Here is a 17,866-nt window from a genome sequence, read left to right as displayed (position 1 = left end):
GTTCACTCATTCTCTTTCACCCAAGCCTCCATTGTTTACTTGTACTCTTTGATCCAAGCCTCCATTGTGTACTCATTCTCTTTCACCCAAGACTCTATTGTTCACTTGTACTCCTTGATCCAAGCCCCCATTGTTTACTCATTCTCTTTCACTCAAGCCTCTATTGTTCACTCATTCTCTTTCACACAAGCCTCCATTGTTCACTTGTACTCTTTCACCCACGCCTCCATTGTTCACTCATTCTCTTTCACCCACGCCTCCATTGTTCACTTGTACTCTTTGATCCAAGACTCCATTGTTCACACATTCTCCTTCACCCAAGCCTCTATTGTTCACTCATTCTCTTTCACACAAGCCTCCATTGTTCACTTGTACTCTTTCACCCACGCCTCCATTGTTCACTCATTCTCTTTCAACCAAGCCTCCATTGTTCACTCATTCGCTTTCAGCCAAACCTCTCTTGTTTACTTTTACTCTTTCACTCAAGCCTCCATTGTTCACTTGTACTCTTTCACCCAAGCCTCCATTGTTCACTTGGACTTTTTAATCCAAGCCTCCATTGTTCACTCATTCTCTTTCACCCAAGCCTCCATTGTTCACTCATTCTCTTTCACCCAAGCCTCCATTGTTTACTTGTACTCATTGATCCTAGCCTCCATTGTTTACTCATTCTCTTTCACCCAAGCCTCTATTGTTCACTTGTACGCTTTGATCCAAGCCTCCATTGTTCACTAATTCTCTTTCACCCAAGCCTCTATTGTTCACTCATTCTCTTTCACACAAGCCTCCATTGTTCACTTGTACTCTTTCACCCACACCTCCATTGTTCACTCATTCTCTTTCACCCAAGCCTCCATTGTTCACTCATTCTCTTTCAGCCAAGCCTCCCTTGTTTACTTTTACTCTTTCACTCAAGCCTCCGTTGTACACTTGTACTCTTTCACCCAAGCCTCCATTGTTCACTTGGACTTTTTAATCCAAGCCACCATTGTTCACTCATTCTCTTTCACCCAAGCCTCCATTGTTCACTCATTCTCTTTCACCCAAGCCTCCATTGTTTACTTGTACTCTTTGATCCTAGCCTCCATTGTTTACTCATTCTCTTTCACCCAAGCCTCTATTGTTCACTTGTACTCTTTGATCCAAGCCTCCATTGTTCACTCATTGTCTTTCACCCAAGCCTCTATTGTTCAGTCATTCTCTTTCACACAAGCCTCCATTGTTCACTTGTACTCTTTCACCCACGCATCCATTGTTCACTCATTCTCTTTCACCCAAGCCTCCATTGTTCACTCATTCTCTTTCAGCCAAGCCTCCCTTGTTTACTTTTACTCTTTCACTCAAGCCTCCATTGTTCACTTGTACTCTTTCACCCAAGCCTCCATTGTTCACTTGGACTTTTTAATCCAAGCCTCCATTGTTCAGTCATTCTCTTTCACCCAAGCCTCCATTGTTCACTCATTCTCTTTCACCCACACCTCCATTGTTCAGTCATTCTCTTTCACCCAAGCCTCCATTGTTCACTCATTCTCTTTCACCCAAGCCTCCATTGTTCACTCATTCTCTTTCAGCCAAGCCTCCATTGTTCACTTGTACTCTTTCACCCACACCTCCATTGTTCACTCATTCTCTTTCACCCAAGCCTCCATTGTTCACTCATTCTCTTTCAGCCAAGTCTCCCTTGTTTACTTTTACTCTTTCACTCAAGCCTCCATTGTACACTTGTACTCTTTCACCCAAGCCTCCATTGTTCACTTGGACTTTTTAATCCAAGCCTCCATTGTTCACTCATTCTCTTTCACCCAAGCCTCCATTGTTCACTCATTCTCTTTCACCCAAGCCTCCATTGTTTACTTGTACTCTTTGATCCAAGCCTCCATTGTGTACTCATTCTCTCTCACCCAAGACTCTATTGTTCACTTGTACTCCTTGATCCAAGCCCCCATTGTTCACTCATTCTCTTTCACTCAAGCCTCTATTGTTCACTCATTCTCTTTCACACAAGCCTCCATTGTTCACTTGTACTCTTTCACCCACGCCTCCATTGTTCACTCATTCTCTTTCACCCACGCCTCCATTGTTCACTTGTACTCTTTGATCCAAGACTCCATTGTTCACACATTCTCCTTCACCCAAGCCTCTATTGTTCACTCATTCTCTTTCACACAAGCCTCCATTGTTCACTTGTACTCTTTCACCCACGCCTCCATTGTTCACTCATTCTCTTTCACCCAAGCCTCCATTGTTCACTCATTCGCTTTCAGCCAAACCTCCCTTGTTTACTTTTACTCTTTCACTCAAGCCTCCATTGTTCACTTGTACTCTTTCACCCAAGCCTCCATTGTTCACTTGGACTTTTTAATCCAAGCCTCCATTGTTCACTCATTCTCTTTCACCCAAGCCTCCATTGTTCACTCATTCTCTTTCACCCAAGCCTCCATTGTTTACTTGTACTCTTTGATCCTAGCCTCCATTGTTTACTCATTCTCTTTCACATAAGCCTATATTGTTCACTTGTACTCTTTGATCCAAGCCTCCATTGTTCACTAATTCTCTTTCACCCAAGCCTCTATTGTTCACTCATTCTCTTTCACACAAGCCTCCATTGTTCACTTGTACTCTTTCACCCACACCTCCATTGTTCACTCATTCTCTTTCACCCAAGCCTCCATTGTTCACTCATTCTCTTTCAGCCAAGCCTCCCTTGTTTACTTTTACTCTTTCACTCAAGCCTCCATTGTACACTTGTACTCTTTCACCCAAGCCTCCATTGTTCACTTGGACTTTTTAATCCAAGCCACCATTGTTCACTCATTATCTTTCACCCAAGCCTCCATTGTTCACTCATTCTCTTTCACCCAAGCCTCCATTGTTTACTTGTACTCTTTGATCCTAGCCTCCATTGTTTACTCATTCTCTTTCACCCAAGCCTCTATTGTTCACTTGTACTCTTTGATCCAAGCCTCCATTGTTCACTCATTGTCTTTCACCCAAGCCTCTATTGTTCAGTCATTCTCTTTCACACAAGCCTCCATTGTTCACTTGTACTCTTTCACCCACGCATCCATTGTTCACTCATTCTCTTTCACCCAAGCCTCCATTGTTCACTCATTCTCTTTCAGCCAAGCCTCCCTTGTTTACTTTTACTCTTTCACTCAAGCCTCCATTGTTCACTTGTACTCTTTCACCCAAGCCTCCATTGTTCACTTGGACTTTTTAATCCAAGCCTCCATTGTTCAGTCATTCTCTTTCACCCAAGCCTCCATTGTTCACTCATTCTCTTTCACCCAAGCCTCCATTGTTTACTTGTACTCTTTGATCCTAGCCTCCATTGTTTACTCATTCTCTTTCACCCAAGCCTCTATTGTTCACTTGTACTCTTTCACCCAAGCCTCTATTGTTCACTCATTCTCTTTCACAAAAGCCTCCATTGTTCACTTGTACTCTTTCAACCACACCTCCATTGTTCACTCATTCTCTTTCACACACGCCTCAATTGTTCACTTGTACTCTTTGATCCAAGCATCCATTGTTCACTCATTCTCTTTCACCCAAGCCTCTATTGTTCACTCATTCTCTTTCACACAAGCCTCCATTGTTCACTTGTACTCTTTCATCCAAGCCTCCATTGTTCACTCATTCTCTTTCACACAAGCCTCCATTGTTCACTTGTACTCTTTCACCCACACCTCCATTGTTCACTCATTCTCTTTCACCCAAGCCTCCATTGTTCACTCATTCTCTTTCAGCCAAGCCTCCCTTGTTTACTTTTACTCTTTCACTCAAGCCTCCATTGTACACTTGTACTCTTTCACCCAAGCCTCCATTGTTCACTTGGACTTTTTAATCCAAGCCACCATTGTTCACTCATTCTCTTTCACCCAAGCCTCCATTGTTCACTCATTCTCTTTCACCCAAGCCTCCATTGTTTACTTGTACTCGTTGATCCTAGCCTCCATTGTTTACTCATTCTCTTTCACCCAAGCCTCTATTGTTCACTTGTACTCTTTGATCCAAGCCTCCATTGTTCACTCATTGTCTTTCACCCAAGCCTCTATTGTTCAGTCATTCTCTTTCACACAAGCCTCCATTGTTCACTTGTACTCTTTCACCCACGCATCCATTGTTCACTCATTCTCTTTCACCCAAGCCTCCATTGTTCACTCATTCTCTTTCAGCGAAGCCTCCCTTGTTTACTTTTACTCTTCCACTCAAGCCTCCATTGTTCACTTGTACTCTTTCACCCAAGCCTCCATTGTTCACTTGGACTTTTTAATCCAAGCCTCCATTGTTCAGTCATTCTCTTTGACCCAAGCCTCCATTGTTCACTCATTCTCTTTCACCCAAGCCTCCATTGTTTACTTGTACTGTTTGATCCTAGCCTCCATTGTTTACTCATTCTCTTTCACCCAAGCCTCTATTGTTCACTTGTACTCTTTCACCCAAGCCTCTATTGTTCACTCATTCTCTTTCACAAAAGCCTCCATTGTTCACTTGTACTCTTTCAACCACGCCTCCATTGTTCACTCATTCTCTTTCACACACGCCTCAATTGTTCACTTGTACTCTTTGATCCAAGCATCCATTGTTCACTCATTCTCTTTCACCCAAGCCTCTATTGTTCACTCATTCTCTTTCACACAAGCCTCCATTGTTCACTTGTACTCTTTCATCCACGCCTCCATTGTTCACTCATTCTCTTTCACCCAAGCCTCCATTGTTCACTCATTCTCTTTCAGCCAAGCCTCCCTTGTTTACTTTTACTCTTTCACTCAAGCCTCCATTGTTCACATGTACTCTTTCACCCAAGCCTCCATTGCTCACTTGGACTTTTTAATCCAAGCCTCCATTGTTCACTCATTCTCTTTCACCCAAGCCTCCATTGTTCACTCATTCTCTTTCACCCAAGCCTCCATTGTTTACTTGTACTCTTTGATCCTAGCCTCCATTGTTTACTCATTCTCTTTCACCCAAGACTCTATTGTTCACTTGTACTCTTTGATCCAAGCCTCCGTTGTTCACTCATTCTCTTTCACCCAAGCCTCTATTGTTCACTCATTCTCTTTCACGCAAGCCTCCATTGTTCACTTGTACTCTTTCACCCAAGCCTCCATTGTTCACTCATTCTCTTTCACCCAAGCCTCCATTGTTCACTCATTCTCATTCACCCAAGCCTCCATTGTTCACTCATTCTCTTTCACCCAAGCCTCCATTGTTCATTCATTCTCTTTCACTCAAGCCTCCATTGTTCACTCATTCTCTTTCACCCACGCCTCCATTGTTCAATTGTACTCTTTGATCCAAGCCTTCATTGTTCACTCATTCTCTTTCACCCAAGCCTGTATTGTTCACTCATTCTCTTTCACACAAGCCTCCATTGTTCCTTTGTACTCTTTAACCCACGCCTCCATTGTTCACTCATACTATTTCACCCAAGCCTCCACTGTTCACTCATTCTCTTTCAGCCAAGCCACCCTTGTTTACTTTTAATCTTTCAATCAAGCCTCCATTGTTCACTTGTACTCTTTCACCCAAGCCTCCATTGTTCACTTGGACTTTTTAATCCAAGCCACCAGTGTTCACTCATTCTCTTTCACCCATGCCTCCATTGTTCACTCATTCTCTTTCACCCAAGCCTCCATTGTTTACTTGTACTCTTTGATCCTAGCCTCCATTGTTTACTCATTCTCTTTCACCCAAGCCTCTATTGTTCCCTTGTACTCTTTGATCCAAGCCTCCATTGTTCACTCATTCTCTTTCACCCAAGCCTCTATTGTTCACTCATTCTCTTTCACACAAGCCTCCATTGTTCACTTGTACTCTTTCACCCACGCATCCATTGTTCACTCATTCTCTTTCACCCAAGCCTCCATTGTTCACTCATTCTCTTTCAGCCAAGCCTCCCTTGTTTACTTTTACTCTTTCACTCAAGCCTCCATTGTTCACTTGTACTCTTTCACCGAAGCCTCCATTGTTCACTTGGACTTTTTAATCCAAGCCTCCATTGTTCACTCATTCTCTTTCACCCAAGCCTCCATTGTTCACTCATTCTCTTTCACCCAAGCCTCCATTGTTTACTTGTACTCTTTGATCCTAGCCTCCATTGTTTACTCATTCTCTTTCACCCAAGCCTCTATTGTTCACTTGTACTCTTTCACCCAAGCCTCTATTGTTCACTCATTCTCTTTCACACAAGCCTCCATTGTTCACTTGTACTCTTTCACCCACGCCTCCATTGTTCACTCATTCTCTTTCACACACGCCTCAATTGTTCACTTGTACTCTTTGATCCAAGCATCCATTGTTCACTCATTCTCTTTCACCCAAGCCTCTATTGTTCACTCATTCTCTTTCACACAAGCCTCCATAGTTCACTTGTACTCTTTCACCCACGCCTCCATTGTTCACTCATTCTCTTTCACCCAAGCCTCCATTGTTCACTCATTCTCTTCAGCCAAGCCTCCCTTGTTTACTTTTACTCTTTCACTCAAGCCTCCATTGTTCACTTGTACTCTTTCACCCAAGCCTCCATTGTTCACTTGGACTTTTTAATCCAAGCCTCCATTGTTCACTCATTCTCTTTCACCCAAGCCTCCATTGTTCACTCATTCTCTTTCACCCAAGCCTCCATTGTTTACTTGTACTCTTTGATCCAAGCCTCCATTGTGTACTCATTCTCTTTCACCCAAGACTCTATTGTTCACTTGTACTCCTTGATCCAAGCCCCCATTGTTCACTCATTCTCTTTCACTCAAGCCTCTATTGTTCACTCATTCTCTTTCACACAAGCCTCCATTGTTCACTTGTACTCTTTCACCCACGCCTCCATTGTTCACTCATTCTCTTTCACCCACGCCTCCATTGTTCACTTGTACTCTTTGATCCAAGACTCCATTGTTCACACATTCTCCTTCACCCAAGCCTCTATTGTTCACTCATTCTCTTTCACACAAGCCTCCATTGTTCACTTGTACTCTTTCACCCACGCCTCCATTGTTCACTCATTCTCTTTCACCCAAGCCTCCATTGTTCACTCATTCGCTTTCAGCCAAACCTCCCTTGTTTACTTTTACTCTTTCACTCAAGCCTCCATTGTTCACTTGTACTCTTTCACCCAAGCCTCCATTGTTCACTTGGACTTTTTAATACAAGCCTCCATTGTTCACTCATTCTCTTTCACCCAAGCCTCCATTGTTCACTCATTCTCATTCACCCAAGCCTCCATTGTTTACTTGTACTCTTTGATCCTAGCCTCCATTGTTTACTCATTCTCTTTCACCCAAGCCTCTATTGTTCACTTGTACTCTTTGATCCAAGCCTCCATTGTTCACTAATTCTCTTTCACCCAAGCCTCTATTGTTCACTCATTCTCTTTCACACAAGCCTCCATTGTTCACTTGTACTATTTCACCCACACCTCCATTGTTCACTCATTCTCTTTCACCCAAGCCTCCATTGTTCACTCATTCTCTTTCAGCCAAGCCTCCCTTGTTTACTTTTACTCTTTCACTCAAGTCTCCATTGTACACTTGTACTCTTTTACCCAAGCCTCCATTGCTCACTTGGACTTTTTAATCCAAGCCACCATTGTTCACTCATTCTCTTTCACCCAAGCCTCCATTGTTAACTCATTCTCTTTCACCCAAGCCTCCATTGTTTACTTGTACTCTTTGATCCTAGCCTCCATTGTTTACTCATTCTCTTTCACCCAAGCCTCTATTGTTCACTTGTACTCTTTGATCCAAGCCTCCATTGTTCACTCATTGTCTTTCACCCAAGCCTCTATTGTTCAGTCATTCTCTTTCACACAAGCCTCCATTGTTCACTTGTACTCTTTCACCCACGCATCCATTGTTCACTCATTCTCTTTCACCCAAGCCTCCATTGTTCACTCATTCTCTTTCAGCCAAGCCTCCCTTGTTTACTTTTACTCTTTCACTCAAGCCTCCATTGTTCACTTGTACTCTTTCACCCAAGCCTCCATTGTTCACTTGGACTTTTTAATCCAAGCCTCCATTGTTCAGTCATTCTCTTTCACCCAAGCCTCCATTGTTCACTCATTCTCTTTCACCCAAGCCTCCATTGTTTACTTGTACTCTTTGATCCTAGCCTCCATTGTTTACTCATTCTCTTTCACCCAAGCCTCTATTGTTCACTTGTACTCTTTCACCCAAGCCTCTATTGTTCACTCATTCTCTTTCACAAAAGCCTCCATTGTTCACTTGTACTCTTTCAACCACGCCTCCATTGTTCACTCATTCTCTTTCACACACGCCTCAATTGTTCACTTGTACTCTTTGATCCAAGCATCCATTATTCACTCATTCTCTTTCACCCAAGTCTCTATTGTTCACTCATTCTCTTTCACACAAGCCTCCATTGTTCACTTGTACTCTTTCATTCATGCCTCCATTGTTCACTCATTCTCTTTCACCCAAGCCTCCATTGTTCACTCATTCTCTTTCAGCCAAGCCTCCCTTGTTTACTTTTACTCTTTCACTCAAGCCTCCATTGTTAACATGTACTTTTTCACCCAAGCCTCCATTGTTCACTTGGACTTTTTAATCCAAGCCTCCATTGTTCACTCATTCTCTTTCATCCAAGCCTCCATTGTTCACTCATTCTCTTTCACCCAAGCCTCCATTGTTTACTTGTACTCTTTGATCCTAGCCTCCATTGTTTACTCATTCTCTTTCACCCAAGACTCTATTGTTCACTTGTACTCTTTGATCCAAGCCTCCGTTGTTCACTCATTCTCTTTCACCCAAGCCTCTATTGTTCACTCATTCTCTTTCACGCAAGCCTCCATTGTTCACTTGTACTCTTTCACCCAAGCCTCCATTGTTCACTCATTCTCTTTCACCCAAGCCTCCATTGTTCACTCATTCTCATTCACCCAAGCCTCCATTGTTCACTCATTCTCTTTCACCCAAGCCTCCATTGTTCATTCATTCTCTTTCACTCAAGCCTCCATTGTTCACTCATTCTCTTTCACCCACGCCTCCATTGTTCAATTGTACTCTTTGATCCAAGCCTCCATTGTTCACTCATTCTCTTTCACCCAAGCCTGTATTGTTCACTCATTCTCTTTCACACAAGCCTCCATTGTTCACTTGTACTCTTTAACCCATGCCTCCATTGTTCACTCATTCTATTTCACCCAAGCCTCCACTGTTCACTCATTCTCTTTCATCCAAGCCACCCTTGTTTACTTTTACTCTTTCAATCAAGCCTCCATTGTTCACTTGTACTCTTTCACCCAAGCCTCCATTGTTCACTTGGACTTTTTAATCCAAGCCACCAGTGTTCACTCATTCTCTTTCACCCAAGCCTCCATTGTTCACTCATTCTCTTTCACCCAAGCCTCCATTGTTTACTTGTACTCTTTGATCCTAGCCTCCATTGTTTACTCATTCTCTTTCACCCAAGCCTCTATTGTTCACGTGTACTCTTTGATCCAAGCCTGCATTGTTCACTCATTCTCTTTCACCCAAGCCTCTATTGTTCACTCATTCTCTTTCACACAAGCCTCCATTGTTCACTTGTACTCTTTCACCCACGCATCCATTGTTCACTCATTCTCTTTCACCCAAGCCTCCATTGTTCACTCATTCTCTTTCAGCCAAGCCTCCCTTGTTTACTTTTACTCTTTCACGCAAGCCTCCATTGTTCACTTGTACTCTTTCACCCAAGCCTCCATTGTTCACTTGGACTTTTTAATCCAAGCCTCCATTGTTCACTCATTCTCTTTCACCCAAGCCTCCATTGTTTACTCATTCTCTTTCACCCAAGCCTCTATTGTTCACTTGTACTCTTTCACCCAAGCCTCTATTGTTCACTCATTCTCTTTCACACAAGCCTCCATTGTTCACTTGTACTCTTTCACCCACGCCTCCATTGTTCACTCATTCTCTTTCACACACGCCTCAATTGTTCACTTGTACTCTTTGATCCAAGCATCCATTGTTCACTCATTCTCTTTCACCCAAGCCTCTATTGTTCACTCATTCTCTTTCACACAAGCCTCCATAGTTCACTTGTACTCTTTCACTCACGCCTCCATTGTTCACTCATTCTCTTTCACCCAAGCCTCCATTGTTCACTCATTCTCTTTCAGCCAAGCCTCCCTTGTTTACTTTTACTCTTTCACTCAAGCCTCCATTGTTCACTTTTACTCTTTCACCCAAGCCTCCATTGTTCACTTGGACTTTTTAATCCAAGCCTCCATTGTTCACTCATTCTCTTTCACCCAAGCCTCCATTGTTCACTCATTCTCTTTCACCCAAGCCTCCATTGTTTACTTGTACTCTTTGATCCAAGCCTCCATTGTGTACTCATTCTCTTTCACCCAAGACTCTATTGTTCACTTGTACTCCTTGATCCAAGCCCCCATTGTTCACTCATTCTCTTTCACTCAAGCCTCTATTGTTCACTCATTCTCTTTCACACAAGCCTCCATTGTTCACTTGTACTCTTTCACCCACGCCTCCATTGTTCACTCATTCTCTTTCACCCACGCCTCCATTGTTCACTTGTACTCTTTGATCCAAGACTCCATTGTTCACACATTCTCCTTCACCCAAGCCTCTATTGTTCACTCATTCTCTTTCACACAAGCCTCCATTGTTCACTTGTACTCTTTCACCCACGCCTCCATTGTTCACTCATTCTCTTTCACCCAAGCCTCCATTGTTCACTCATTCGCTTTCAGCCAAACCTCCCTTGTTTACTTTTACTCTTTCACTCAAGCCTCCATTGTTCACTTGTACTCTTTCACCCAAGCCTCCATTGTTCACTTGGACTTTTTAATCCAAGCCTCCATTGTTCACTCATTCTCTTTCACCCAAGCCTCCATTGTTCACTCATTCTCATTCACCCAAGCCTCCATTGTTTACTTGTACTCTTTGATCCTAGCCTCCATTGTTTACTCATTCTCTTTCACCCAAGCCTCTATTGTTCACTTGTACTCTTTGATCCAAGCCTCCATTGTTCACTAATTCTCTTTCACCCAAGCCTCTATTGTTCACTCATTCTCTTTCACACAAGCCTCCATTGTTCACTTGTACTATTTCACCCACACCTCCATTGTTCACTCATTCTCTTTCACCCAAGCCTCCATTGTTCACTCATTCTCTTTCAGCCAAGCCTCCCTTGTTTACTTTTACTCTTTCACTCAAGTCTCCATTGTACACTTGTACTCTTTTACCCAAGCCTCCATTGCTCACTTGGACTTTTTAATCCAAGCCACCATTGTTCACTCATTCTCTTTCACCCAAGCCTCCATTGTTAACTCATTCTCTTTCACCCAAGCCTCCATTGTTTACTTGTACTCTTTGATCCTAGCCTCCATTGTTTACTCATTCTCTTTCACCCAAGCCTCTATTGTTCAGTCATTCTCTTTCACACAAGCCTCCATTGTTCACTTGTACTCTTTCACCCACGCATCCATTGTTCACTCATTCTCTTTCACCCAAGCCTCCATTGTTCACTCATTCTCTTTCAGCCAAGCCTCCCTTGTTTACTTTTACTCTTTCACTCAAGCCTCCATTGTTCACTTTTACTCTTTCACCCAAGCCTCCATTGTTCACTTGGACTTTTTAATCCAAGCCTCCATTGTTCACTCATTCTCTTTCACCCAAGCCTCCATTGTTCACTCATTCTCTTTCACCCAAGCCTCCATTGTTTACTTGTACTCTTTGATCCAAGCCTCCATTGTGTACTCATTCTCTTTCACCCAAGACTCTATTGTTCACTTGTACTCCTTGATCCAAGCCCCCATTGTTCACTCATTCTCTTTCACTCAAGCCTCTATTGTTCACTCATTCTCTTTCACACAAGCCTCCATTGTTCACTTGTACTCTTTCACCCACGCCTCCATTGTTCACTCATTCTCTTTCACCCACGCCTCCATTGTTCACTTGTACTCTTTGATCCAAGACTCCATTGTTCACACATTCTCCTTCACCCAAGCCTCTATTGTTCACTCATTCTCTTTCACACAAGCCTCCATTGTTCACTTGTACTCTTTCACCCACGCCTCCATTGTTCACTCATTCTCTTTCACCCAAGCCTCCATTGTTCACTCATTCGCTTTCAGCCAAACCTCCCTTGTTTACTTTTACTCTTTCACTCAAGCCTCCATTGTTCACTTGTACTCTTTCACCCAAGCCTCCATTGTTCACTTGGAATTTTTAATCCAAGCCTCCATTGTTCAGTCATTCTCTTTGACCCAAGCCTCCATTGTTCACTCATTCTCTTTCACCCAAGCCTCCATTGTTTACTTGTACTCTGTGATCCTAGCCTCCATTGTTTACTCATTCGCTTTCACCCAAGCCTCTATTGTTCACTTGTACTCTTTGATCCAAGCCTCCATTGTTCACTAATTCTCTTTCACCCAAGCCTCTATTGTTCACTCATTCTCTTTCACACAAGCCTCCATTGTTCACTTGTACTCTTTCACCCACACCTCCATTGTTCACTCATTCTCTTTCACCCAAGCCTCCATTGTTCACTCATTCTCTTTCAGCCAAGCCTCCCTTGTTTACTTTTACTCTTTCACTCAAGCCTCCATTGTACACTTGTACTCTTTCACCCAAGCCTCCATTGTTCACTTGGACTTTTTAATCCAAGCCACCATTGTTCACTCATTCTCTTTCACCCAAGCCTCCATTGTTCCCTCATTCTCTTTCACCCAAGCCTCCATTGTTCACTCATTCTCTTTCAGCCAAGCCTCCCTTGTTTACTTTTACTCTTTCACTCAAGCCTCCATTGTACACTTGTACTCTTTCACCCAAGCCTCCATTGTTCACTTGGACTTTTTAATCCAAGCCACCATTGTTCACTCATTCTCTTTCACCCAAGCCTCCATTGTTCACTCATTCTCTTTCACCCAAGCCTCCATTGTTTACTTGTACTCTTTGATCCTAGCCTCCATTGTTTACTCATTCTCTTTCACCCAAGCCTCTATTGTTCACTTGTACTCTTTGATCCAAGCCTCCATTGTTCACTCATTGTCTTTCACCCAAGCCTCTATTGTTCACTCATTCTCTTTCACCCAAGCCTCCATTGTCCACTCATTCTCTTTCAGCCAAGCCTCCCTTGTTTACTTTTACTCTTTCACTCAAGCCTCCATTGTTCACATGTACTCTTTCACCCAAGCCTCCATTGTTCACTTGGACTTTTTAATCCAAGCCTCCATTGTTCACTCATTCTCTTTCACCCAAGCCTCCATTGTTCACTCATTCTCTTTCACCCAAGCCTCCATTGTTTACTTGTACTCTTTGATCCTAGCCTCCATTGTTTACTCATTCTCTTTCACCCAAGACTCTATTGTTCACTTGTATTCTTTGATCCAAGCCTCCGTTGTTCACTCATTCTTTTTCACCCAAGCCTCTATTGTTCACTCATTCTCTTTCACGCAAGCCTCCATTGTTCACTTGTACTCTTTCACCCAAGCCTCCATTGTTCACTCATTCTCTTTCACCCAAGCCTCCATTGTTCACTCATTCTCATTCACCCAAGCCTCCATTGTTCACTCATTCTCTTTCACCCAAGCCTCCATTGTTCATTCATTCTCTTTCACTCAAGCCTCCATTGTTCACTCATTCTCTTTCACCCACGCCTCCATTGTTCAATTGTACTCTTTGATCCAAGCCTCCATTGTTCACTCATTCTCTTTCACCCAAGCCTGTATTGTTCACTCATTCTCTTTCACACAAGCCTCCATTGTTCACTTGTACTCTTTAACCCACGCCTCCATTGTTCACTCATTCTATTTCACCCATGCCTCCACTGTTCACTCATTCTCTTTCAGCCAAGCCACCCTTGTTTACTTTTACTCTTTCAATCAAGCCTCCATTGTTCACTTGTACTCTTTCACCCAAGCCTCCATTGTTCACTTGGACTTTTTAATCCAAGCCACCAGTGTTCACTCATTCTCTTTCACCCAAGCCTCCATTGTTCACTCATTCTCTTTCACCCAAGCCTCCATTGTTTACTTGTACTCTTTGATCCTAGCCTCCATTGTTTACTCATTCTCTTTCACCCAAGCCTCTATTGTTCACTTGTACTCTTTGATCCAAGCCTCCATTGTTCACTCATTCTCTTTCACCCAAGCCTCTATTGTTCACTCATTCTCTTTCACACAAGCCTCCATTGTTCACTTGTACTCTTTCACCCACGCATCCATTGTTCACTCATTCTCTTTCACCCAAGCCTCCATTGTTCACTCATTCTCTTTCAGCCAAGCCTCCCTTGTTTACTTTTACTCTTTCACTCAAGCCTCCATTGTTCACTTGTACTCTTTCACCCAAGCCTCCATTGTTCACTTGGACTTTTTAATCCAAGCCTCCATTGTTCACTCATTCTCTTTCACCCAAGCCTCCATTGTTTACTCATTCTCTTTCACCCAAGCCTCTATTGTTCACTTGTACTCTTTCACCCAAGCCTCTATTGTTCACTCATTCTCTTTCACACAAGCCTCCATTGTTCACTTGTACTCTTTCACCCACGCCTCCATTGTTCACTCATTCTCTTTCACACACGCCTCAATTGTTCACTTGTACTCTTTGATCCAAGCATCCATTGTTCACTCATTCTCTTTCACCCAAGCCTCTATTGTTCACTCATTCTCTTTCAGACAAGCCTCCATTGTTCACTTGTACTCTTTCACCCACACCTCCATTGTTCACTCATTCTCTTTCACCCAAGCCTCCATTGTTCACTCATTCTCTTTCAGCCAAGCCTCCCTTGTTTACTTTTACTCTTTCACTCAAGCCTCCATTGTACACTTGTACTCTTTCACCCAAGCCTCCATTGTTCACTTGGACTTTTTAATCCAAGCCACCATTGTTCACTCATTCTCTTTCACCCAAGTCTCCATTGTTCACTCATTCTCTTTCACCCAAGCCTCCATTGTTTACTTGTACTCTTTGATCCTAGCCTCCATTGTTTACTCATTCTCTTTCACCCAAGCCTCTATTGTTCACTTGTACTCTTTGATCCAAGCCTCCATTGTTCACTCATTGTCTTTCACCCAAGCCTCTATTGTTCAGTCATTCTCTTTCACACAAGCCTCCATTGTTCACTTGTACTCTTTCACCCACGCATCCATTGTTCACTCATTCTCTTTCACCCAAGCCTCCATTGTTCACTCATTCTCTTTCAGCCAAGCCTCCCTTGTTTACTTTTACTCTTTCACTCAAGCCTCCATTGTTCACATGTACTCTTTCACCCAAGCCTCCATTGTTCACTTGGACTTTTTAATCCAAGCCTCCATTGTTCAGTCATTCTCTTTCACCCAAGCCTCCATTGTTCACTCATTCTCTTTCACCCAAGCCTCCATTGTTTACTTGTACTCTTTGATCCTAGCCTCCATTGTTTACTCATTCTCTTTCACCCAAGCCTCTATTGTTCACTTGTACTCTTTCACCCAAGCCTCTATTGTTCACTCATTCTCTTTCACAAAAGCCTCCATTGTTCACTTGTACTCTTTCAACCACGCCTCCATTGTTCACTCATTCTCTTTCACACACGCCTCAATTGTTCACTTGTACTCTTTGATCCAAGCATCCATTGTTCACTCATTCTCTTTCACCCAAGCCTCTATTGTTCACTCATTCTCTTTCACACAAGCCTCCATTGTTCACTTGTACTCTTTCATCCACGCCTCCATTGTTCACTCATTCTCTTTCACCCAAGCCTCCATTGTTCACTCATTCTCTTTCAGCCAAGCCTCCCTTGTTTACTTTTACTCTTTCACTCAAGCCTCCATTGTTCACATGTACTCTTTCACCCAAGCCTCCATTGTTCACTTGGACTTTTTAATCCAAGCCTCCATTGTTCACTCATTCTCTTTCATCCACGCCTCCATTGTTCACTCATTCTCTTTCACCCAAGCCTCCATTGTTCACTCATTCTCTTTCAGCCAAGCCTCCCTTGTTTACTTTTACTCTTTCACTCAAGCCTCCATTGTTCACATGTACTCTTTCACCCAAGCCTCCATTGTTCACTTGGACTTTTTAATCCAAGCCTCCATTGTTCACTCATTCTCATTCACCCAAGCCTCCATTGTTCACTCATTCTCTTTCACCCAAGCCTCCATTGTTCATTCATTCTCTTTCACTCAAGCCTCCATTGTTCACTCATTCTCTTTCACCCACGCCTCCATTGTTCAATTGTACTCTTTGATCCAAGCCTCCATTGTTCACTCATTCTCTTTCACCCAAGCCTGTATTGTTCACTCATTCTCTTTCACACAAGCCTCCATTGTTCACTTGTACTCTTTAACCCATGCCTCCATTGTTCACTCATTCTATTTCACCCAAGCCTCCTCTGTTCACTCATTCTCTTTCATCCAAGCCACCCTTGTTTACTTTTACTCTTTCAATCAAGCCTCCATTGTTCACTTGTACTCTTTCACCCAAGCCTCCATTGTTCACTTGGACTTTTTAATCCAAGCCACCAGTGTTCACTCATTCTCTTTCACCCAAGCCTCCATTGTTCACTCATTCTCTTTCACCCAAGCCTCCATTGTTTACTTGTACTCTTTGATCCTAGCCTCCATTGTTTACTCATTCTCTTTCACCCAAGCCTCTATTGTTCACGTGTACTCTTTGATCCAAGCCTGCATTGTTCACTCATTCTCTTTCACCCAAGCCTCTATTGTTCACTCATTCTCTTTCACACAAGCCTCCATTGTTCACTTGTACTCTTTCACCCACGCATCCATTGTTCACTCATTCTCTTTCACCCAAGCCTCCATTGTTCACTCATTCTCTTTCAGCCAAGCCTCCCTTGTTTACTTTTACTCTTTCACGCAAGCCTCCATTGTTCACTTGTACTCTTTCACCCAAGCCTCCATTGTTCACTTGGACTTTTTAATCCAAGCCTCCATTGTTCACTCATTCTCTTTCACCCAAGCCTCCATTGTTTACTCATTCTCTTTCACCCAAGCCTCTATTGTTCACTTGTACTCTTTCACCCAAGCCTCTATTGTTCACTCATTCTCTTTCACACAAGCCTCCATTGTTCACTTGTACTCTTTCACCCACGCCTCCATTGTTCACTCATTCTCTTTCACACACGCCTCAATTGTTCACTTGTACTCTTTGATCCAAGCATCCATTGTTCACTCATTCTCTTTCACCCAAGCCTCTATTGTTCACTCATTCTCTTTCACACAAGCCTCCTTAGTTCACTTGTACTCTTTCACTCACGCCTCCATTGTTCACTCATTCTCTTTCACCCAAGCCTCCATTGTTCACTCATTCTCTTTCAGCCAAGCCTCCCTTGTTTACTTTTACTCTTTCACTCAAGCCTCCATTGTTCACTTTTACTCTTTCACCCAAGCCTCCATTGTTCACTTGGACTTTTTAATCCAAGCCTCCATTGTTCACTCATTCTCTTTCACCCAAGCCTCCATTGTTCACTCATTCTCTTTCACCCAAGCCTCCATTGTTTACTTGTACTCTTTGATCCAAGCCTCCATTGTGTACTCATTCTCTTTCACCCAAGACTCTATTGTTCACTTGTACTCCTTGATCCAAGCCCCCATTGTTCACTCATTCTCTTTCACTCAAGCCTCTATTGTTCACTCATTCTCTTTCACACAAGCCTCCATTGTTCACTTGTACTCTTTCACCCACGCCTCCATTGTTCACTCATTCTCTTTCACCCACGCCTCCATTGTTCACTTGTACTCTTTGATCCAAGACTCCATTGTTCACACATTCTCCTTCACCCAAGCCTCTATTGTTCACTCATTCTCTTTCACACAAGCCTCCATTGTTCACTTGTACTCTTTCACCCACGCCTCCATTGTTCACTCATTCTCTTTCACCCAAGCCTCCATTGTTCACTCATTCGC

Source organism: Pleurodeles waltl, chromosome 3_2 (genome assembly GCF_031143425.1).
Source record: "Pleurodeles waltl isolate 20211129_DDA chromosome 3_2, aPleWal1.hap1.20221129, whole genome shotgun sequence".
Lineage (NCBI taxonomy): Eukaryota > Metazoa > Chordata > Amphibia > Caudata > Salamandridae > Pleurodeles > Pleurodeles waltl.
Note: the sequence above shows the minus strand (reverse complement) of the source record.